At 37.8% G+C, this 24,272-nt stretch overlaps 1 long non-coding RNA gene across 1 annotated transcript; it reads right to left on the reverse strand.

Annotated features, from left to right (window-relative positions):
- Window positions 1-1,122: 1,122 nt before the first annotated feature.
- Window positions 1,123-23,945, reverse strand: LOC109368633. Its single transcript, XR_002116867.1, has 2 exons — window positions 23,906-23,945; window positions 1,123-2,330 (listed from the first exon to the last, which is right to left on the reverse strand). It is a non-coding gene; the product is annotated as an uncharacterized LOC109368633 (long non-coding RNA).
- Between the last annotated feature and the right edge of the window lie 327 nt (window positions 23,946-24,272).

A 24,272-nucleotide genomic window follows, 5' to 3' on the forward strand; every position in this document is an offset into this window, starting at 1 on the left:
GAAACAGATTAGCTGGTGGTTTTTAACCAGTTGGCAGAGAATAATTATAAATTCACTTCTCCCACTGGCTTGAGAAGAAATTTGCTATACTTATTACTGGAAAGGGGAGATTGTTCCAACCAGAACACTGTGCAGTACAGCAGCATTTGAGTTCATAGTCGCAAAAATATTTGTACTGAGGTTTTGAAGTTCTATCAGCACTACCTTATTTTCTAATTATTCCTTTGACACTTAGGATGAAGTTGTTTTAAAAGGTATAAAGCTCAGCTCCCGACATTCTAGGCTTCTTCAGAAGTCTCACCTTTCTCTTTTTTATTAAAATTTCTTCATCAAAAAAACATTGTCTGGTACACAGACACACAGGTGTGATTTTCAGTTTCTCACTGCAAGACATGATGGCAAATCGTTTAATTTTAACTTCACAGATTGTAAGGCGTGTGAATACAACATCTATACCTCCAATTAAATAAACATGAACAGAAAGATACTCTGAACTACTAATCTGCCTTACACTGCCAAGGTCATGGAGGGCACACCAGGTCAAGGCATTAAGTCCTGAGTGCCAGTAATAGCTGCTCTTCCTTTAAGATGTCACTTTGCATTTGTCTAAAGAAATCAAGGAAGGAGTTCAATACACCACCATACAGATGACAGGCAGAACATGCAATTTTTAAATTGGTTTACAGAAGCAAAGTTGCTGTTAAATTGACATATTAAACGTTAGAACAAAGTACAACAAAAGTACTTTCACCACAGAATGACTCTATTCATAAATACCTCATGTAGGCATTTTTTATTTTTATTTTTTCCCCCCCAGGATTCTAATTTGTTGGTGCTCAGAGCTCTGGGCTTCACCTCAGAAACAAAGTTATGAGAAAACCTTGCAAGTGCAGTTCAACAGTGATGGTAAGAGAGAGGTTAACACGCTGTCACATTTAGATGCCATGCCTAACTCTTGCTGCAGTATTCCAACGTTGACAATTGGAGAGGTTGTGTCTCTTCCCTATAAGCATTCAATATGATTTGGATGTCTCAATCTCTTTCGTACTCCTTTAGATTACAAAACTATCAGGAGTGTTCAAAATACATCTTAATAAGGTAATGGACGGGGTTGTTGGTTGCTTTTTTTTTTTAATCATCTCTGTTGTGCAACACTGCAAAACGTCAGAATTCCCAGCATTTCTTTCAAAGCTTTTTTTCTTCATGGGAGTGTTTGTAAGAGGTGAAAGAATGGAAAGAATTGGAGTATCTCTGGTTGCTGGATAATCCAAAGGCCTTAGTAGTGGACATTTTGACTATAACCAGACAGCTGTTGGCTGCCAAACTATTCCCATCTTTGGCACAAACAACATTTCAGTAACTCTCATTTTTCACAGCAGCACTACAGAGCTCAATCCGTGCCCCCAACTTTTGTTCAGTGTCTAAAACAGGGCTACGCAGTGGCCTGTAGCCATTTACCAAGAAGCCTTACAGCTGTTATCTTCTGCCCTTCACATCACATCCCCACCTGCAGGCCTCTGGCTCTTCACTATTTCAAGCCTTTTACCCATTTGATTACAATCCTTAGAACAGACACAGTTACACAAGCAGAAAAGTACTTAACGAAGTCATCTTCTTAGTCTTCTTACATGGAAATACAGCACAGCAATGTAAGGCCTCAAATAAGCCAAAGCCTTAATGTCCTAATGCCTTGTTGCACTGCAGCCCTGGGCTAAATGCTCCCACACTCCATGCCACACAAAAACTTCACCTGCTGTTCCCATCCAGAAAATAAACACGGTGCTCAGGCTTGGCTTTGGGCACAGCAGCTGACAGCACTGTCTTCTCATCCTGCTGCACTCCAGGCCTCTCCATCGCACCTGAATTCCTGCTTCCCTGTCTCTTCTCCTCTGAGCCTAAAGGCTCCTTGAGCACCTTCAGATCTGCATCCTCAAAGTCCTCAACTCTCCGTTTCTCTCATTCCCAGATTCATCACCCATTTCTCCACTCATGTTTCTTAAATTTTTTCTACTTTTCCAAAATTTGTGCTGGTGAGAACTTGCCCATCAGCTTGGTCACTTCTGGTTCACAGAAGAAACATCACAGACATAGATATAACTGTCTGCAAGGTCACAGGGAATAGAAGAGCTGTTCATTGTAGGCTAATTACGTATGAATCTTGATTATCAAATCCACCTTCCACATGGTAACGTATAATGTTGTAGAAGCCAGAAGAAATCACAGCGTCTGGATGAAAACTGTACATCATCCTCTTCAACAGCTAGCTGAGAGGAACTGAATTATTGTTCTGTCTCCACAGAAAATCATACTGGCATTCCAGTAAATAGAGCCTAAAGCCATTAATAATAAATCCATTAGAACTTTTAATTAAAACCCCAAATCTAGTCAGACAGAATTCACTGCATATAATAAAATTATTCTATACTATCAGCAATAATTAGTGAAGTATCCTGTAGGATTAAAAATAATTAAAAATGCTTCAAAATGCAGTTATTTTAAATAGGTAATAGTCCATTTCAAAGAAGCTAATAAAATTATATTCAGAACCTGTAGGCTAATGACCTGGCAGGACATACTTTGTGTGTAGTCTAAAACAGTGAATTTACAAGTAATTAAGTACTACCAGGCACTAGATATTTATTTTTAATGGTCTTGTATTCCCTCTGGAGATAACAATTTTTAAACAAACAAGTTTAGTGTTGCCTGTCACTCAAAATGACCAACAAGGAAACAGGTATCAAAGATTTGCAAGACAACTAACAGCCATAATTACAGGGTTAGACAGCAGCATCACAAGCATGAACTCTGAGCCCCAGTGCAGGCACCAAACTAAATCACCAGTAATGTGGAGTGATGGGAACTGGCAATGGGAATAATAACTGCTAGTCATCTTGAGAGCTTTTCTGGGACAGCTCTCAGCCAGGGGAGAACAAGCACAAAGAACTCGAAGCTAAGGGAAGTTTGGAGCAGTCGTATAGTCGGGCAAAAGCAGCTACAAAAAGCCCTGTTCACATCACATCGACTCTATGGAGTTGGTCAGAAGTTGATCGAAGGCATTCTCCAGAGTGCTGGAAGGAAAACTAACCTGCAGTTTACGTTCATTAGCTGACTGGAAGTTTAAGAGATCGTACTTGTCAGAGGTTTTCTGTTCATAGGCACGGTGGAATTTTTGCAGAGAATATGCAAGAACATGAAGAATATGGGAGAAGGGGAACAGAATTATCCGATTTCCACGAGACGTGACAAGTTTAGGTATTCAGCTTAGGTCTTTAAAACACAGTTGTACTGTACATAATTGGACCTGAACCAACATTTTAGCTAAGTAAGATTTATGTAAACTCCTGTTTCCCAAGACAGATATCTAAATTGCACTCCACCCATACTGAATATGCCGAACTTTTTTGGTCATAAACAACCCAATTTAGAGAGGTATAGAGCTTAGGGAAGGAGAAAAGGAAAGCTCAATGCTAGAAACCCTAATTAAGAAACATATTTCTGCAGGCCAAGCACTGCACCTTGTTTGTCCAACATTTCTCAATTCCTCTGCAGATCTGCTTTCAAACAATCCAGCCAGACCTCCCCAAGACAAACCTAAGCCATGGCTTTGGGCATGGCTTTCTTCAGAAACAAGTTGCAAGGGTCAGCAAACAAAATGATACCTCAGCCTGGCTCACTGCACTCAAGCAGTCTGCCTGCACAGTCCTGGAAACGTGTCCTCAGTTCCCTCTAAATGTCTTCATACTGCATACAGAAAATGTAATTGCAGTGGCCTGTAATTAATCATTCTGGTGCACTGCAGCAGCGATGGCAAACTTTCAGAATAGGAACTGAACCCCGACCCCTCCTCAAGAACAGTGATTGTACCTTTGGGGTACAGTGCTATCACATGCTGTTCAAAGGAGACCCAGACCGTGGGATGGCTGTGAGCAGCCTTGTTCGGAGGGAGACAACAACCATCTTTGCACCATTTGGATTTGGGGACGGAAAAGGCAGCTTAACTTCCTCATATTTAGCAGTATAGATGTGCCCACTCAGCCCACTCTCAAGTCGTGCTTGCTATTCCCTTTGAAGCCCTTTCAATTTATAGATGATTACTGTCAAAATCTTACCAGGAAATGGGAACAAGAGAAGAACCAGAACTTTGTTATGTCTGACAGCTTTACAGAGAGGTGTGAATTCTGAGATGCTTTACGAACCGTATTTTTGTAACTTTGAGCTGTATTGCTGAGCATTCTCACACGCTCATCGAAATAGCTACACCTCCTTTCTCATTTAGATTACATGTAATCAGAACACGAGGTGAGACTGTTAGATGTTATGGATTATCGTGCTGACAATATGTCAGAAGTGCACAGCTGTATGCCTTCTCATCCAATGACACTGTCACTGAGCTCATCAAGCATCTAAAAGATGTAAGCAGGTGACTCCTTCCCTACCTGAGACACTACTGGGGAAGAAAAAGCCAGCTGACAAATGGGCACTTATATCTCATTCTTTCTGATGTTGGTCCATATGCAGTGAGAAGATTTGGAAACCTCCTCGGTATCACCCTTACTTGACATCAGACTAGAAAATATGCCAAAAATTAAAAGAAAATCTCACAGACATATCATCCTTGCTAGCTAGAATGCACAATCCTTTTATTCCCCTGAATAGAAATGGATGCCATGAAAGTGCCTTCCAACACTGAAATGTTGAAGGCCTCCAATCTCTATACAGCATTAGAGAAAGCCCATCCTATCAGTGTTTCCTGGACATCCATTCAATTCTAAGTTCAAAGTCCACGCATCCTTCTTAAGTCCAGGGGTACACACACGTGGAATGAAAGCAAACAAACAGTGTTAGTAACAGCATGCCAAAATGCAGTCATTAAAATCAACTGCAATGGAGTGTTACTTCTAAACTACTCCGCCAAGGCTGGCAATAGTTCAGATTTTTAGCTCTTTTATTATAAGATGTGGAATAAAAAGGAACCAACATGAAAATGAAAAATAAAAATTAAAAAATCCCTCAGAAGATGTTGAAGTTTTAAGAAAGAATGATAAGAACTTTTTTTTAAAGTAATCAAGAGAGATGGCAGATTGACAGAATAGTACAAAAAAACCTTCATCTTAGAAAAATACTAAAAGTCAAAAACAGACGAATACCCAAAATGTGGCAAAACAAAAAAAGAAATAAATATTTAGCAAGGTGGCAGTGAATAGCTCTGAGTTAGCATCCGAGTTTGGCAGTAAAAGCAAAAAGCCAAAGTGCAAAGCACCTCCGTAAATGAGCCTTCAGCTGAACTTTTTCCTAGGCAGAATGATTTAAATCTATGACAGAAGGTTGATGGAAGAATAATAAAAATGGTAAGTCACCAGAGAGAACAAAACTCTAAAATATATATATACCACAGGTTAAGACATCACAAATAAACAAGGAGGAAATAAGGACTGCTTTCATATTTTTAAGTAGTAAAAATATTAGTGCTGAAAATGCTGCATTTATCTCAACAGGAGTTTTGCCATTGCCTTTATGGGCACAGCGAGTTCACTCATAGAGAAGTAGGAAGGGAGAAATACAAAATAAAATCAGAGATTAATTTCAAGTTAGGACTTATTAAATCTGCTAAAGGGGCATTTTGAACCAAGAAAGCTACTTGAAAGAAATGATGGAAACTTCAGCACACATCATACTCAAAGTGGCCCAAAAATAGCCTAGGAAACACAAACAAGGTATAGTCCTATACTGACAGCTGAATTAAACGCTCTCAGAAACGTTTACAGCTTGCAAATCCACCAATACTGCAAAAATAACTTTAAAAATCAGTAGAGAGACTGATTTTTTTCCAGATGGAAAGAAAGTTCATATTCACCACTGCTAATTCTAATAATAATCACAGTCCATAATAGGCTCTACTTGTGTCAGTCTCTATTCTATATTCCTCTGACTCTGAGTCACCACGAGATTCTGTTTCTATATCCTCCTGCTTAACTTGGATGTAGATTGAGCTGGTATTAGACAGCAACACATGGTACAACCTGATGGAAACTCTTAAATGCTTGTTAGTTCTGCAGCAGACTTGTGCAAGATCTTAGTCTTGTACTGGGACGTGTTTACTGCTTAAGACATGTCCTCCAAGCTAACAGTGGCCAAATGATGGTCACAGCTTAAGCACGGGCCTCTAAAACAACATACCTGCACTCTCAGAGGGCTGTGCTCAAGCTAACATGTTCTGTGAGCAGCTCCAGCCACAAAAGCACAAAGACGTGGCTAACCTTGCTTCCAACACCAGAGTTAAGAGGGACTCACGTCCTCATCAAACCCTTCTCTTCAGAACAGATGTACTCTAATTACTTTTTCAACAGAGAAACAAAACTAGAATCCGAGGTATGTACGATTGTGTTCCATATCACTGCACTTTCACCCTAAAATTAGCAACAAGAAAACTCGTACAAAATAGGACATCAGCTCTGTGCAAATAATTTACAAGTTTCCCCCTTTGCCCAAAGTGGATGTGTTGGTGGGAGCAGAAGGGAAATGAGGCATCTGCAGAAGCAAACTGCAGGAACCTGGTGGTTCTTACCTACTTGTTACTTAAAAGGACAAGGAACAAGTGGTAACAATTACACGTGCACAGAGGTGAACTCACAAGAAGCTAAACCCTTCAGAGCCATGTTACTATTTCTAATAGATAAAGCACACCAATAATTTATGTTTCATGTCATTACTGTCACTGGATCGAGTCTGGACATTCAGGGACTACAGAAAAAACAGACAGTAATTGAACTCAATGTGGGATTTTTATACTTAAAGTAGAATTACATGTACTTACATCACCTCTTCACCTGACCCAGGCTCATATTTACAATCACGGTGTGAAAGACACCCCGCCATCTGTGATTTTTATTGAAAGAAAATACCGAGCCATAAGAAGCAGCTAATACTAACTGCAGCAGCTGTGCACTGTCTCCAAAGAGAATTATGGGACATGCATTGAATGCATGGCATTGCTTTGTAAGGATTTGATTAGATACAGTTTGGTAAGAAAAAATGTTATCCATCACATAAACAGTCTGCTATTTTGGAAGTTAACTTCTGAATGTAGAGCTTAGGACACATTCTTTCCTGTGCTTCACATGTAGAGCAATTCCAAGAAGCATTTCACTGGCTATTATAGAAGTAATTAATTCTGTCCGTAGAATAGGGAGCTAAGGCAATAAAAGAGTATCTATAAATATATATAAATAATAATAAATATAAATAAAAAGTATCTATAAAATGAATTAAAACTCACAAGAAAACATTACTAAAGGCAGTTAATCATTTTTAAAAACGTTTTTAGGAGTATCTGCTCTTGAAATGAAGAGCATAACAGCATCTAGCAAAAACCCCCTTTGAAGATTATCACTGTAAAAAGTGAAATATGCAGTGTAACTACATTTAAGATGTTATCCATGGAATTCTCAACTACCACCGACACATATGGTACAAATCCTGCATCCTTTAAGTCATGAGCTGACTGTAACAGTGGAAGTACATGGAGGATTTAATTAAATTTTAGCAAATCATCTTGTGTTAATTGTTTATACCTATTTATGGTGTTATAAAGGCAAATAAATAATTCTAACACTGGAATTCAGTTCTCATCTACCATAGGCACCTCAACTATTGCAACAGTATGTTAGGAAAGGTGATATTACAAGGCAGTAGAAAATTCAGCCCCATTTATCTAAGAGCTGTGACATCCTACGCATTTTGACTTTCCATCACCTATAAAACTTGCTTTGATGTCATATTTCACGTACCTCTCAAACTTTTCAAGTGAACAGAGAAATCTTCATTGCTTTCATTAAGTTCAGCCATTCTCATTTCCTTCCATTAATGAAATGAAAATATTACCCTGTTGGATTGATTATGCCAATTTTTGAGCCCTGGACTGTTGTAACACATCACACTTCGTAAGAGCCAAGGATGAGATTTGTCGCTTTGTTTAATCACAGCATCCAAGAGGAGAATAAAAGTCATCTTCATTTACATCATATTTTGATACGTGAGAATGCACCATGCTTACAAATTATCTTGAACAATAATTTTTACTCACATGAAACTTTTCTAAATATTAACAACAAACAAATGTGAGAAAACAAGCAATAAAAATTTAGTACATCTTTTCTTACTAAGATTTTATACATCACTGGCTTGAAATAATCTGGATGCTATTTCCATCCACCTAAAAATAACTCATAGTGCAGCATTTTCTTGTTACTATTGGGGGATAGGAGCAAAAATAGCTTTCCAGAAGAATATCTGGCATAGGAACAGTATGCTATATTTTTTTAATGAAAGATCTCATGACACTCAGGCATCTGCAACTCAAGAACATGAAAAATCAGCTGGAACTCTCATGCCAGCGAACGCAGCAAAATGCACCCAAAGCTCTTTACATGCAAAGAAGCACATTATAATGAATGCGGGATAGTAAATATTAAACAAGTTGATTTACAGTACAAAATAAAATACTATCAGCAATGAACATACTATTAAGATTTAATACCAGGAGGCATCAGTCATTGTGCAGAGATTTCTTCCACTAGCTCCTCACTAGGACCTGCCAGTATAACTCTACTGAAAGCTCTCTTAACTGAAACACAGCACACTTAGAGCACAGCAAGGAAAAAGAACTCTACTGGCATCAGTTTATTTGTTAACGTTCAAATATAAAACCCAATTCTGAAGTTCTTTCTGCCATACTTCATTTTCATCCCAGTACTGGATTCCTCCCGAGCACGTGAGCAAATCACAGCTGAATCCCCTGATATAACATGAAGCTAAAAATGTTGTCCTAGGTTATCAAAATGACTCAAACGAGGACACAGCAAAGCACAGTAAACAACTGGTCACATGATTACACATGGTAAACCAGGAGGTCACTCTGTAAGGACAGTATGAGCTTAAAAAAGCTCGAGAAAGAAATAGGAAACTGAACCAATAACCAAAATGTTGCTATGATCTCATCCTTCATTTTAAGAGATACTGTAGTAGCAGTAAAGAGAATATTAGGACTATTTTGGCCTCAGCTATGCAAGGATGATTGGCTAGCTGTCTAAAGGGAAACACTGTTCTTTAAAAATGGCCACACTGCTTTTGAAGTGAAACTCTATCACGGTAAGCAAATAAAAGGATTCATTCAGGACCTGTTTCAGACAGCTGACATTATCATCTATCTACCTACAATCTCATCTGGAATTCACTGCAGTGAGAACACAAAAGGATTTGAAAAAAGAAATGCAAAGTTGTGTTCAGAGTTCCCCAATCTCCCTCACATATGCACGCAGACATGTCTTAAAAATATCATTAGCCAAAATTTTCCACTGGAGTACTGTATCTTGTAACAAAAAAGAAGTATTTTATCTGTAAGAACTCTGTGAACTGTACCTTCAGCTGGGCTTGGTTTAGCTCACAGGTATAGAGTTTGGAAGTGATTAATCACATCCATCTCCTCCTGCAGAACTCACTCATGCATGCTATATGCCAGCTGCACCAAGTTTGTATCACCTCACACTCAGAGGACCACAGCACATGGCCTGTCTTTCATTTCTTCTACACCCAGATCCCAGGGAGGCACAGAACATGGGTCTACACCCTCACTCAGCAGCTCCTTTCAAGCGGGAGACCCGACCAGCACAGCCACAGCAAGCTACTGATTTGTCATATTACTTCTCTCAAGTTCTACTTATAATCCCCAAAGTACTGGTCACTTAAAAGAAAAAAAAAAAACAAGAAAGCTTAACTTTGGAATGACAGCAAAGTTTTCCAGCCAGTCTCTCACATTTATATGAGTACTCAAGGATGCAAGGGAACAACACCTACATTTTAATTATTTCATATTCCTCCTCCTACGCTAGATTTCTGTACTCCATTGGCAACAGATTCCTCCTCAACTACTCACATAAATGCCTTCACACTTCTTTCCCTACCTTGTAGACCAAAAGCTTCATGTTCTTCTAATTCCGACTTAAAGCCCACTTCAATCTGTGCTGCCCCCAGGAAAACACCAGCTGGTGATGCTGGGATAGTTCAGAGCACAGGGACTTCTTGGCCTGAAGGTTAATGGTATTTTTGTACTACACAAAGGAAACTGGTGGTATTGTGGTCTAGAATTTTGTGTGAGAAATGTAGAAAAGTGATAGACCACCAGGGTCTTGGAGAACTTTGCTTCCAGCAGCCCGTCACTTTTTTGGTTTGTTTCCCAACATAGATTTCTGTTTCCCATACTACCAACAGCTTATAGACATTATCAATTACAGAACGGGGACCATATGGCAGAAGTTTGTCCCATTTTGTAATTGGACACCTCCCAAAATATTCATAGCTACATGGTCACAACTAGAATTTTTATTATTATTATATTAAAATTTCCAGACTTTACACATTTCAGAAATCTAAAGGCATGCTACTCATTCAACACATTGTAAGAGATGTCACAACAAAAAGCACTGTTTCCTTAAATATGCAAACCCTAAAGTCATGGGATTTTGAGAGAATTTGATGTAAAATGAGGGATTATATTTTCAAAGTTATCTTTTTTTCCCAATGTAAACTGCTCAGAGAAAACAAACACACACACACACACACTCCAACTTTGGTAATGGATACACAGGTAAATGTCCTGAGCCACGCTCACCACGTAGCTCTGTTTGCCTTCACTGACATACCTGTGTAAACAGTGGGGTGGAAAAGGTACAGAGCAGCATGGTCTGCTGTGAGACCCTGATAGAACTTTTCTGGTTTTTAAGTTAAATAACTTGAAATTTAACAAATTCTGATAAATTATTTAATAGGTATGGCAGTCCACATTGTAAAGTCATTAGTGTCTAGAGGACTGAAGTATCTCTCACCCTACTTAGTAAAGTACTGCTTGTTCACAAACCACAAGTGTGCACCACAGACAGCGGTAACAGTTCTTACACTAAATTGTTTACGAGTGAAAATACCAGACATCTAGTAGGACTTAAATGCCTCCCACCTGTTAGCTCAAAACTCTATCAGTAGAACAGAGTATTTGGGTAGATGCAGCAACCAAAAAACACTTGGTGAGAAACAGCAGAATGTCCTACAGTTTTGCAGTTCTTGGGGCAGCTCCTGGAATCCGCTCTCCACGAACAAATGCAACTTCCCATTTTCAGACCTCATGAGAAAGACAGTGGACCACTATTCCTACCTTCAGGATTAGGAACTTCCTTCGTATTTCTAGAATAACGCAACATAATTTCTTGCTAGAAGCAAAGAAAGGACATCTTTAGTCAGGGTAACTACTTCACATAACTCTACTAAAAACAAAAACAAAAAAACAGCAGCCTACTCAATTAGTTAGGCTTCAGCTGTAGCTTGAGCCTAAGGGCACATCAAAAACTCAGGCTTTTTAATCTGATTTATATGATTTCTTGAGGCACCATGCTTTCATCATTTTTAAATATCAAAAAAATTGAGTGGTCTTGTGAAGTACATGTGATAGATTTTGTGGGCTGTATACCAACACAGCTAACCACGAGTTCAACCACCACCCCTAACCTACAAGACTGCCGAGACAAACACAACAAATCAATGAAGAACACAAATCCCAGCAACAGAGGAGCCATTAAAAATAATATAAAAATACCAAATTTTGCACAACTGAAAAAAAAAAATAAAAAAATCAGTAAGCAGCATATGATTTTAGGCATAATATCCTTTAATTAGTAATCCAGAGTTGTAAGGAGTTTATGCATTACTAAGTCCTCACTGAATAAGCAGTAGCAGACCTGAGCATTAATACACTTATCCAGACAGTACCCCAATAATTCCCAGTATTGCCAAACCTCAGTCCTCAACTCTTGTGTACTTTTATGTACTTTTTTGTGTACTTTGTGTTGTTTTCAGCACCAAAGATGGCTGCATTTCAGCAGTGACACCGTGATGCATAGTTTGCACAACAGGAAGAACTCTTGGGATGAAAAGAGCTGTACAAATCATTCATAGTATCACCAGTGTTCCAGTACTGACATTGATTACATACATGAAAACACTTCTACTTACTGAAAAAACAAAGCATGACTGTCCAGTGGTTATACGTCCTCTATCTACTTACACCTGTTATCTTTGTTATTTTTGGAAACAGGGCTGTAGCAGCACAGTTTAAGTGTAGATTTCACTACAGCTATAGCAAAGTATTCAACCTGTTGGCCAATTCAATCAAGCAGGGCCCTCCACGGCTGCTGTCACAGAAAGCCAAGGGAAGTGCTGTACCACAGAGAACATAACATGGGATGTGTGAGCTGCTGTGAGGAGGCTCATCACAGGGTGATGCCAAGCCGTAAAGGAAACAGCCAAGGAGATAATTCTGCAGTGCAGCTGTGGCAGTGATGCAAACAAAGATTAACCAGAACATGATTACGTCCCTGAAGGACAACACAGTTTGTATATGAACACAATCTGGTTCTGAATAACTTTCATTGGACATGTTATCTCAGCACCACCAAGGCCCCTATCAGCCCTCTGTCCTGCAGTCGGGATCTTCCTGAACAGAACTTTGTACCCTGAACTCTTGCTTTGTATGTGTTTTTTCTCCTGTTTCTCCTCAACAGCCGCTGAGGATGAGCTAAACATCTATTTGTGCTTTTGGCCTCTACAGTCTCTATAGCAGAAAATCCCCAAATTTAATTCTATGTTATTTGAGAGCGCTTCATATTCATATACTATTTCTTGTCTTGTGCACAGGACATGATTTCACATCATTTTTCACATTTCCCATGCTATTCATGAATTCATATGCCCCCTTCATAACTCTTCAGTTAGTGCTCTCTTTTCAAAGGTTTTCAAAAAATTCCATCTCTCTTCACAGAGCAGTTGTTTCTTAATTTTGACCACTGCACCTCCTGACTGCACGTTCTAAAGTTACTGCCTGACCTCTGTAAGATCACAGTGCTGCTTTACACAGACAATTGGTTGGTTTGTTACAGTTAAAAATCACAGCTATAGTAAAAAAAAAACAACTCACAGCCACTGTTAAATGTTTTCTCTTATTCATAAATACAGGGAGAAATGAGCACTCAGAACAGAAGTGAATAACAGTACTTTATCACTTACACAAGATATATTGGTCCAGTGATTTCTCACCTAAACATTTTGGGCCATGGGTCACTGCCTTAAAATAAAACAAAAACATCATCAATTTTGAACAGAGCCTATTTTCTCCTGACCTGCATGAAGATTTAAACTTAAATTTAAAGGAGTCAGTCTTCCCATACAACTTTCCCTTTAGCCACAAATCAGCACTAGAACATTGGGGTTGGAAGCTGATGATTACTTCATAGCTACCAACTAGATTTCCTATTATATGACAATGAAAATAAAAATATTGTTCTGGCTGCCCCACAATTTTCATCTCTACTTCTCTCAGAGCACCCAAGTAGAGCAGAATGACAACCCTTACCACAGAGGAGCAGAGCAACTAGGAGTTAGAAGACAGCTTCTATCTACCAATCACAGTGAGACTGCATAAAATGATGCTGTCTGTAATTAGAGAAAACACAGGTAAACCCTCAGCAGTATAAGGTTATCGCTCTGGGTAGATATACACTGTGGAGAAATACCAGAGAGAGCATATGGGGCAGTAAATCAGCCACTGTGCCTAAGAAGATCTCAGACAGGCAAAAAACCACAGCAAGCTGAAACACCTGTGCCCCAGGAAACAGCAGAACAAATGGATTTACTGCCTCCTGACTCCAGTGATGCCAACATCTCTGTAGAGAACAGCGGGGAAATAAGGGAAACTGAAAACTGCAAGTAATTTATTTGATAAACAAGTTATAAATATCCAAAATTCTGCATCATTCCAGTACTTACCATACTGTTTGACATGGAAAGCGCAGAATAATGTGAAGAGGATAACTCTGGTATCAGACACTGAGTACGGGGTGCTGTGTTTCACACAGGCTCCTGTCACACAGTACTGACCAGTGACAGCAAAGACAGAAGTGTCTGTCTTCTATAGCTCCATCTGCACTGCACAATGCAGCGCAGCTCAGGTATACGAGCACTGAATGAGGCTGCACTGTCACGTGCTAAAGGACATTGCCATGCACAGGTATCAGCGCAGGTCTTCAGTGTAGTACAGCTGCATGAGTGTAACACAAGTTGAGTCACAAAGAACAAAATAATCCTAATCTTTGTTTGCTGCTTTCATTTCTGGAGAGATCTGAGTAGCTCAACTTGGCACTGTAGAGTAGCAGAGTATCATGGATTCTCTATCCATTAAGGACTATGCTGTCTGCTTTACCATGGAATCTGCAGGTGGGAAGTGTCAAGGCAGAATGACTTTCTGCCAAAATGTGCCAGTGGACGTGGCCAGCACACAGCCCACAGCACTGCAAATTCAGCATGAAACCGTGCAAGAAGAACTGGCATCTTAATTAAGACCAGTTGCACAAATCCCTAGCCTATAAGAAGATATATTTTGGATGCAGCTGACTGGGTTAAAAGATCACTGTTTCTGGCTAGAGGAATCCTCATAACCATCTTTCCCCAGCAAAGGTTTGTACAGCAGCAAAAGTTTGTACCACATAACCACACAGGCAAATGTTCCTGATCCACCTGCATCAAACAGACTCATCCTACCAAATAGTACACTGCATATTAATAGTTCACTTAAATTTAACTCAGTCATTTTAAGAGACCTGGATTAAGAAATTACTATATGTGCAGTTTTGTCAGCAGCTTTTCTTAGCTTCTGGCATAAATGGAGGGATGAAGTATGGAAGTATCTCGTAAGAAGACCCAGTTGCTACTAGAATGATACATCTGGACACAGCAGGACATCTTTGCTGCTTCAACAGAAATAAAAGAAAATGAAGTAGAGCTTGACTTACAATTTATCCATCTGAATTCCCTACTGTAAGGACAGGTATTTCTTTTTGTTCATCACCTTGTTACCCTGAGAACCTGTTGAAGGCACCAGTTGAAGGATTTGGTTTTAATTAATTCCTCCAGACTTTTTGGCATTGGCCTTGCTTACAGACTAATAATAATATGGAGATTTGTTGGTATGTAGTAAGAATATTTAAGTTATTTTATTTCTGTAGGATAAAATAAAGTAACAGATTTTGGCTTTTAAAAACATACCAGGAAGCCCAAAAAGGTGGATGAGAACAAGACAAGTATCAAAACCTATAATAGTGCAAAGCTGCTTTCTACAAAAACAGTCAAGAAAATAGGGTATATTTTCACACCCTGTAATTAACTCCAACTTTTTAGGTTATTAATGACATTTTATTGCCAGAATAGTTTACAAAGAACAAATAAACATAGTGAAGTCAGAAAGGATTGCCATCTTCCCTCGAGAAACTAGTCATCAAAAATATTCCTCTGAAAAACAACCAGCTTGGTATTGGATATTGGTATGGGATAAGACTCTTAGAAAGCTTCAAATACTGACCACCCTCATATGCTTTCTGTTCCGTTAGCTGGATTATTAATGCTACAGAAATCCTCTCACTGGCTCATGACAAGTCAACCCAAATCAGACCTATAGTCTTCAGAAACCATTACTGTCTGATTATATGTTTGAGGGCCTCTGTGTAAGAAGAGGCGGGTGTTCTAAAATAAACCTGCTAACACATCTATCTTAGGAACACACTCAGAGAGGAGGCAGAAACTGAGCTGAGGTGAATAGAGTTATTATGCCAGCTCTACAGTTCAAGGTAGAAACACACTCATCATTTTATATTTTTTTTTTTTCCCATTTTGAAGATGCTTTCTAACAGGAAACTACTCAAACTGCTCCATAGAGTAGCTGATATTCAACACATCACCTATAACTGATAAGACTTTGGATGTGGTAGAAAAAGATTTGGTCAGCAATGTGAGCACAGAACTAGGACAGAGCAGGAACATGGTAAGGTGATGGAATTAATGGTAAAGTGGTTTAAGAATGCAAGTGTTTGGTTTTACCTGCAAATTGGCACCCACGTCATTACTCCACATCTAGGAAGAACATACTGTTTTCTTTATTAAGCAATATCCTAAAATTTAAAGCAAAAAATAGCTACTATTGCATCTACTTAACATTCTTTAGTGGAAGCCATCAAATTTCAACCAACTACACTGAACTGATCTCACCAGCACATTCCAGAAGCACAACTACATTCAGACAGAAATAAAGGAATTTATTTCCACAGTCGTAAAAAGCAATATTAAGGACTTACCAAGTCTAAAAGACATTATATGTAGTCAGTCAAACATTCAAATTAGTCATGAAATGCTTAAAAAATTTATTCATTTGCAATTATGATAAGAAAAGGAATTCAAATAAATTAACTGACATATCAAATCTCCTCTAGCCCAGCCCTCAAAAAAAAAAAAGTTTTAATGCATCTGAAAGACTACAAGTATTAAGATCTAGCAAAGAGAAATCAAACTACTTCTGTATAAAAATTAAGATCTGCATAATTCAGAACTGCAGTTTTCCTTCAGTATTAATTCTATTAATTAGGTTTATGCAGAAATTGAAAATAACTAAGCCAAACATAAGAAACGATTATCTGTGTTTTGTTTGGATTGTAATGAATGTCTATGAATACATAACTGAACCTTCATAATAAAGCATCAGGTAAGTTAAAGTTGTGAAACTCAATTTTTCAGGATTTATTTGAAACATGCAATGTTAGCTCTTACATCAGGTCTTGAGAAGGATTAACAAAATATTTGGGTTTCTTGCTGCTGTTTCCATTAAATTCAAGTAAAGTTGAATCCTTAAATACTATCAGAGCACTCCAAGTTTACTTTAAAATTTAAGCAACCAAAAAAAGAAGCTAAAAGAATATCTGCAAGAAAAATATAAGGTAAACTTATTTCAAAACAGGAATTTCACTGCAGAGCAAATGATCTTTTATGCAGAAGATGATGGATGTGTACAAAAAAGATCTGTCATGACAGAAGTTCTTTTTTATGCTACACTACGCACCTTCCAAATAAATAAAAATGTTTTTTTTCATCTAAAAGAAACAGATGAAAAATCATCCATTCTGCTAATGATAACGTTTATAAACAACATTCTATTTACTTTCTTTATATGCAGTCATTATTTACTTCAGATTGCCTGTGAAGATGCACTACATAAAAAATTACATAATATTTAATGGTACTTGTTCAGCAGATGCTCTGATTTTTTTTTCCCCTCAAAATACCATCTACTTTTAACGAGTTACAATTATACTCCTGTCCTTATTACAGGAAACAGTGCAGGAACTCTGAGGTCCCCAGAACCCTCCAGAATGGTAGGGAAGGAGAAAAAAAGCTGAGTTATGCCACCAGATATCAGAACAAGTTGGGCACAGAAGAGGGAGTCATGGTGTTTCTGAAGGATGCGTACTAATTCAGCTGTGAGATGTGTAATATTGTGAGATGATTACATCTGTGGCACTGTCCTATTAATTTCATGACCCTCTTTCTCTATTTCTTGGAAGTAAGGCTTATTGCTATGCTTTCCCAGTTATTGATAATAGTCCCTAATAGTTCTTTCCTGAGTAATATCACAGAGCAAGGGGAAGAAAAGAGAAGCGACATTAATTTCCATGTTTGAGATTAAATGAGTAGAATTAGCACAAAATAGTAGAAAATAGAAAAGCAGTAGACCACAAGATGAGACTTGTTTCATTATCTATAAGTAGCACAATGTGTAGGAGCACATAAAGTGTGGCTACATTTCAAATATAAAAATATTACCATGAGGCTTCACCCACCCACTCTATTATACTCTCCAAGAGAAAAGAGAGTAGGTAGACAATGAAATTCTTAGTTCACTGCCAAGAATTCCAGTGCAAACAAATTATCAGGAGAATCAGATAAGAATAATGATGTGATATTGATAGAGAAAGCAGAAGCTTGGTATAAATTAAAGTTTAAAAAAAACTGTAGGAGTGACAGAAGGAAAAGGTAAAAAGGCAGGCAGAGAATAAGATCTGTGTTTTGATAGAGAAAAGGGTATGTAAGTCCTGTACACATCAGTGATAACAGCACGAACAAACATATCATGCTGAATGCAGTCTTCTCAGATAAGAACAACAACAGTGCGAGACACTGCCTAAGTAAAAGGCAGTTTGTTCAACACAAAACAGTTCCTGGTTGTCAAATTTGCAAGAGTGAACTTGAAAAATAACTTGCACTAAGCTGTACTAAGCAGTAAAGAGCACTTGGGTTTCTTCTAATGTTTAAAAATTTGTTCAAGATTTTAGGAGCTGAATCAACTCAGCTTAGTTTGAGAGGATCATGTAGTAGTCACAGCACTGCAACACTCCAGTTAAACTATTTTTACCCTGCCTGGCTTACTTTCCAATGTTACCTGGTTGGAAGTGATTTGGTATGAAATCAGAATGCTCTTTAACAGGCCTTCATTAATGGTCTCAAGAATCATTTCATTGACCTAGTTTTTCTCCATCTAGATGTTCACTCCTCATGGTATCTCACTATGATGTATTTGATCCATTTCCACAGGGAATTTCTTGAAAGATGCATCCCCATTCAAGGGCAAAGATCTATGCACTCTGCTGTAGATAAACATAGCAAAAAAACGTGTATTATTCCAGCAAAGACAGATAGAAGGAAATGCTATAGAGAAATATGCAAATGTGGAAATTATGAAAGGTTATTTTGTTTGGTTACAAGTGAGATTTAAACAGTTTCAATTAATTGGCAATATACAGATTCAAAGAATCAGCATAAAATGAAAACTGCATCAGAAGACCTAAAGGAATTCAGATGAATGAGCTTTTAAAGGAGGAGTAACTTCAAGAAACTGAAAAAATTCTGAGAGAATGCCATGTTGCACCAATATATGAGAGTGCCTAATAACTTGGAAAACAGAAGCCCTACAGTAAAAGGCCAAAGAGCTCACAGTGAGACAGGTAGCCACCACCAAGGCAATCAATTGCATTTGCTGATTCCTTCAACGAAAGACAAATTATTTTCTTTGTCTACATGAAAGACTGCAAAATGGGAGAACGCGGCACAATAGGTTCACTTTGCAAAAACCTATAATAGAATAGGTATGTTAAAATTGATGGAATTTTACATACTTGTGTCTAGTTTTATCAGATGTATGCAGCAGTTGCATTTAGCCAGATAATGCAATTAAATCTGAATAATGCAGGTATGGTCAGACGGTCATGGAAGGAAAAGCTTTTATGTAAGTTGTTTCTTACCATTACAGAAACCCACCTGTGTCAGCAGTTAACCACACCAGAAGAGTTTGAAATAAATGTCTTGGAACACATGGAAGCTAATGCTATAAACAGCCTCACACAGAAGAGCTACAGACTTAACGTGAGTATGACATCTATTTGTCAATATTTAGTGATTCTTTAGTACTTAAAATACTATTACAGTTCTAAAATGAAAACTGCACCATATTGTTTTCCACCCACACACTTCTTAAATTCAAGTTAGTTTACAATTAGAGTAGTACTACAACCAGTACAATGAGACACTGACACTTTCCATTTAACCATACTGAATATTTGAATTACATTTTTTCAACGTTCACATCTTGTTAAAGGATACTTGGGCACAAATTTTAAATATCACATTTATTGCGTGATTCCTTTTGAAGGAGTTACACTTTTCTGATTCTTTAAGCTCTTTACAACTCCCTCATCTCATTTGCAGGGCTGGAGATCTTTAAACCCACTCTCTTCATAGTTAAAAACAATGTAACGAGATTAGGCTGGGAGCCAACAAAATCAACTGTGTGCCAACCAGTCTTCTGAATTCTAATTAGAACATCATTCCTATTAGATCTCCATTTTTCTAACCTAAGTACAATACAATTATTTCTATGATTATATCACTGAAATAATGGCCTATTCTAGGAATATATTGCAAGATCGAAGCAATTAAAAGGTGATACTAATAGGACAAGTTGTCAAAAGTTATTAATAGGTAATTACTGCAGAATGCTAAATACTAATCTGAAAAAGATTAATGGAACTGCAAAAAAAAAAAAAGATATTCAAAGCAGAGAATAATTTGATAAACAAGAGCATACAGAGAAGAGTAACAAGAGTACATGTAAGCTAGTGAACAAACCTTTCTGGGCAGGCAAAGAATTTCTAATGCCTGCTATTCATTTTTTGTAACTCTCTTTACCATTTGTATGACAATTTACACCAAAGGGAGAACAGCTTGCTCAGTCAGCCTTGAGAAGTTCTTCACTTTCAGTCTCTGATTTAGGAATGGTATGTATTGCTGCTTTTTTATTAATTTGATTATTGGCTGCAATCAGATCACCCAGTTTGCATACGTTCCATGTATGTGCATGTTACTGAAGTGAATGATCACAGCTATTCTGTATAAACAGTAAATACATACATCTCTTCTCATAATCATTTAAATAAAATTCAAACTCTTCTTTCTGTTACTTCCTGAGCAATGCAGCTGCAGATGCCTGCTCCAGCCCCATCTCTATGTGATGAGGAGAACCCTCTGAGCCCCTCTTCCAGCCTCAGCCATTCCGTGTCAAACTGTGATTCTCTCACATTCTACATGAATCTCTCCAAATTCCTCCTCAGTTTTCACTTCTGCACCTTTTGGGTTAATCTTACAAAAAGTATTGAGAACATCTGAGAACAAATTATCTCAGATCAGTCAAGTTTTGACTTTGAATCAAATTTTACAGTACCTCATATTACCCTATCATCCATAATACCAAGTCATTAAGAGTTCCAGTACCAGGTAAGTCTGGCAAAAGGTGTTATTTGGCCAAACGAACTCTCTGAAACCCACCTAAGGCCCCTACAGTATCAGGCAGAACGTTGTTTTCAAATCAAACAAATAAAAACCAGAATTGAGATATAGATTTTTATACAGAAGTTTCAAACCACTACTGAACTTTCAAAAAAATGCTGCAAGTTAAATCAGGTATTACCTATCTCTTGTATTGAACAGAGCTGGAAAAGCTCGTGCTGAAATCAATATTGAAAATAGTCTTGCAGTAATTATTTACCTAATTGCAAACAGTAAAATGAAAATAGCATTCATACTTTAAGCAATAAATGACCTAGATATGCATATTAGCAACAGGAGTATACACTTACTGAAATCTATGTCACGTTTTATGCAAAATAAACTTAACCCAAAATCAAGAAAATAAAGGGATGCATGAAATGGATACGTTTAGCATAATGCACACATTTACCACAGTAGGTCACATATTAACATGAATCTCAAAGTGTGTAAACATTCACAGTGCATATTTTAGCAGGTTTTTTTTTTTTCAATTATGGTATTTTTGCATCTACATGAAGACATTAAAAAGATAATAACATGATTAAAATCCTTTTAGGTCTACCACCTTAGAACAAATCACCTATATTTCTAGCTTAGGTCAAATTTAATCACAATACAGATTATTAATTGTTCCTCAAGTTGTGTGTAATTTACACAAGGCAGTAATCAATATTGTCTGGGGGGAAAAAAAAAGTGATGTTCCCCCTAGGACATCTCAAGCTAACCATCACAACTATTTAGATTCAATGGGAATTTAAGTACATACCTGCTTTGCAGACCGACCAGACAACAGTGCCTATTTCTGTGCCATATTCTACACTATATAATACAACTCATTTACACAGCAACAGCAAACGTTATACGTAATGGTTTCTACAAAGATACAAGGAAAAAATAGCTAAAAAATTAAAATTGGTTTCAAAGTACCAGCACTTGATTTACCAATACAACTACTCCATATTTAGTGATTTCCATCTAGGATCTTCAAAATCTTTATTTTCTAGCTAATATCATAGAACAAACTGAACACACAGCAAAGCAAGCCTGCAATCCAGCTTTCTTTCTCCGGTGCCATGAAGGACACAGCTACCAAACACCATCACAGAACCACATCTCTATCTTTTAAGGACCACTGTGTGCATTGTCACCTTCCATTCTACATCATACTTCTATGCAATGCTATTAAGAGTGATTTTGGTGTCTTTGGAGACGAGTGGCACAATGAGTGCCATCAGAACATATACATATGTATATGTTATACATATGCAGCGAGCAGTACTGACACCATTCTCTCTATCACTGTTCCTCATGTGCCCCAGTGAAAGCTAACAAGTCTGAGGAAGCAGCACCCACCAGCAGAACTACAAGCAAATCAATGCAACTCCAGCATTTTCAATGGACCTTTTAACATCTCAGCCTGTTCTTGCCAAAGGCCTGTCTTACATCTATGCATGGCATGAGAGATTAAGAAGCAGGAGTTACTTCTTTATTCATCTCTCACAGGCCAGCCTGGGAGTCAAGCTGGTGGAAAATTCAGTTTTTTTAATCTCATCCCTACTTTTTGCAGAAAATTTTATCCCCCTCCCCCTGGAATTCTTATTTTAGTTTGGTAACAGTGGAGTTAATGGGAGAGGTGCAGGAGTCAGGAGCACAAAGACACTGGAAGGACAGAATGGGGAAGGAAAGGGGAGAGAAAACAAACGTCAGGGGAAAAAAACTCAGCCATGCTCAACAGAAACAAGACATTTGTCAATTATTTGTCAATCTTTTCAGAACTTCTAATGTCTTACAGGGCACTGCGCTCCATTTCATTTGAAAGCTGAAATTCCATTTCTGAAAAACCTTGAAGACAATCACATGACTGGAATTTCCACTCGATTCTCTCCAAAAGCACATTGCCTCTGCAGCTCATTTTAGCACTGAGCAGAGCAATCTTATACTTTAATGCATTCAGAACTGGGGAAAGTTCTTTCTACAAGAAAATGTGATTGATTGTTACTGTGACAGTAATTGCATTTTAGTAAAAGTAACCATTATGGTAATTTTCCTCAAGGAAGAGGCATTTAACTAACTTAAGTAACTTGTTACTTTTCAACATATTAACTTTGGCAAATTTAACATTACAAATGTACAGAGTTCACAGACACAACAATATGCATCACTTAGTGAGTGTGCACACTTTTTTCATTCTATATATCAAGCAATGTTTCAAAATAGTATAAGCTAAGAAAAACATGCATTCATAACACAGCATTAATTAAACGTTAAGAACAGCTACTGAACATCTATTGCCAAGTCTCCTGTTTAAAAATTCTGTGTTTAAAGTAGCAAACTTCAGATCATTATGAGATATTAATTCCTAAGCACCAACCAAGATGAAGAAAACCATAATGAAAGATGTTAAATCAAAGCAGATTGACAGTAAGCAGTGCCACACCACTACAAGAGGCAGGCAAGTAAATAACATAGAGAAACATACCAGGAAAAAAAAAAACTAAAAAAAATTACAGTATCCCATAGCCATAGGTAACACAGCACAGAAAGAAAGAGTAACTTCTGTGTACTTAACAGTACTCGTTACATCTCAACGATATCCCTAAGTAACAAAAAACAGAATCAGTATTTCATGTATTGCTTCCAAGTATTGCTTGAATGCGGCTAAGAAACCATGAAGAAGGCTGCTAAAAGCATTCATTCAGCAGAACATAAAGGCTGCAGCAACTTCTTACTAAAGCACAGCTTCTGATAGTTAAAAACTACATCAACTAACCTCAGCCTCCAGTTCTGTCTCACACTACTTCATATGAGTTAAAAATAAAAAAAAACACCTTTACTTTTAACTTAATAATCATTCCTTATGCTTTAAAGACACTCTCAACTGGAGCTGGTTGAATTTCCACACTTTTGAAAATTTTTACAGTAGAAAAGAATGTAAACTAGCTGGACTGATTTCTTGGGTGGTTGATTTTTATTTTTTTTTATTTCTTTAAAGAAATTTCCTTTGAATGGTGTATAATCAATGAATGTACAGATGCTATAATTACGAAATCTAAGAGAGTTTGGCAAAGGAGATTATTACACCAAAAAAGAAAGATAGAGTGCTTACCCTTGTCCTGGGCTCACTGTAAAACCCCAAAGGAGGGATCTCCAGAAAAGATCCTCCCCCGCTGGCAGTCAGCTCTTAAAAGGGTCTAGGAGAGGTGCAGCCAGGCTCCGCCCCTTCCTGCAGCACAGGTGAATTGCTGAATTGCCTTCACCTGTGCTCCCAGGGCTGACTCATTGCTCACCTCAGGTGGTCAATCAGAGGTTCAGGCCGTGATTCAGCTGTTCCCACACAAATAGAAATAGGAAAAAATCAGAATTTCAATATCACTTTCCAATTAAACTTTCCTGCCTTCCCTGAAGTAATTAGTGTTTCTCTGGTTCCTTTTAACTCCCATATGCCCTTTGTTTATATTGCAGAAGTGTCTGTT

This window comes from Meleagris gallopavo, chromosome 7, assembly GCF_000146605.3.
Source record: "Meleagris gallopavo isolate NT-WF06-2002-E0010 breed Aviagen turkey brand Nicholas breeding stock chromosome 7, Turkey_5.1, whole genome shotgun sequence".
In the NCBI taxonomy this organism is placed as follows: Eukaryota; Metazoa; Chordata; class Aves; order Galliformes; family Phasianidae; genus Meleagris; species Meleagris gallopavo.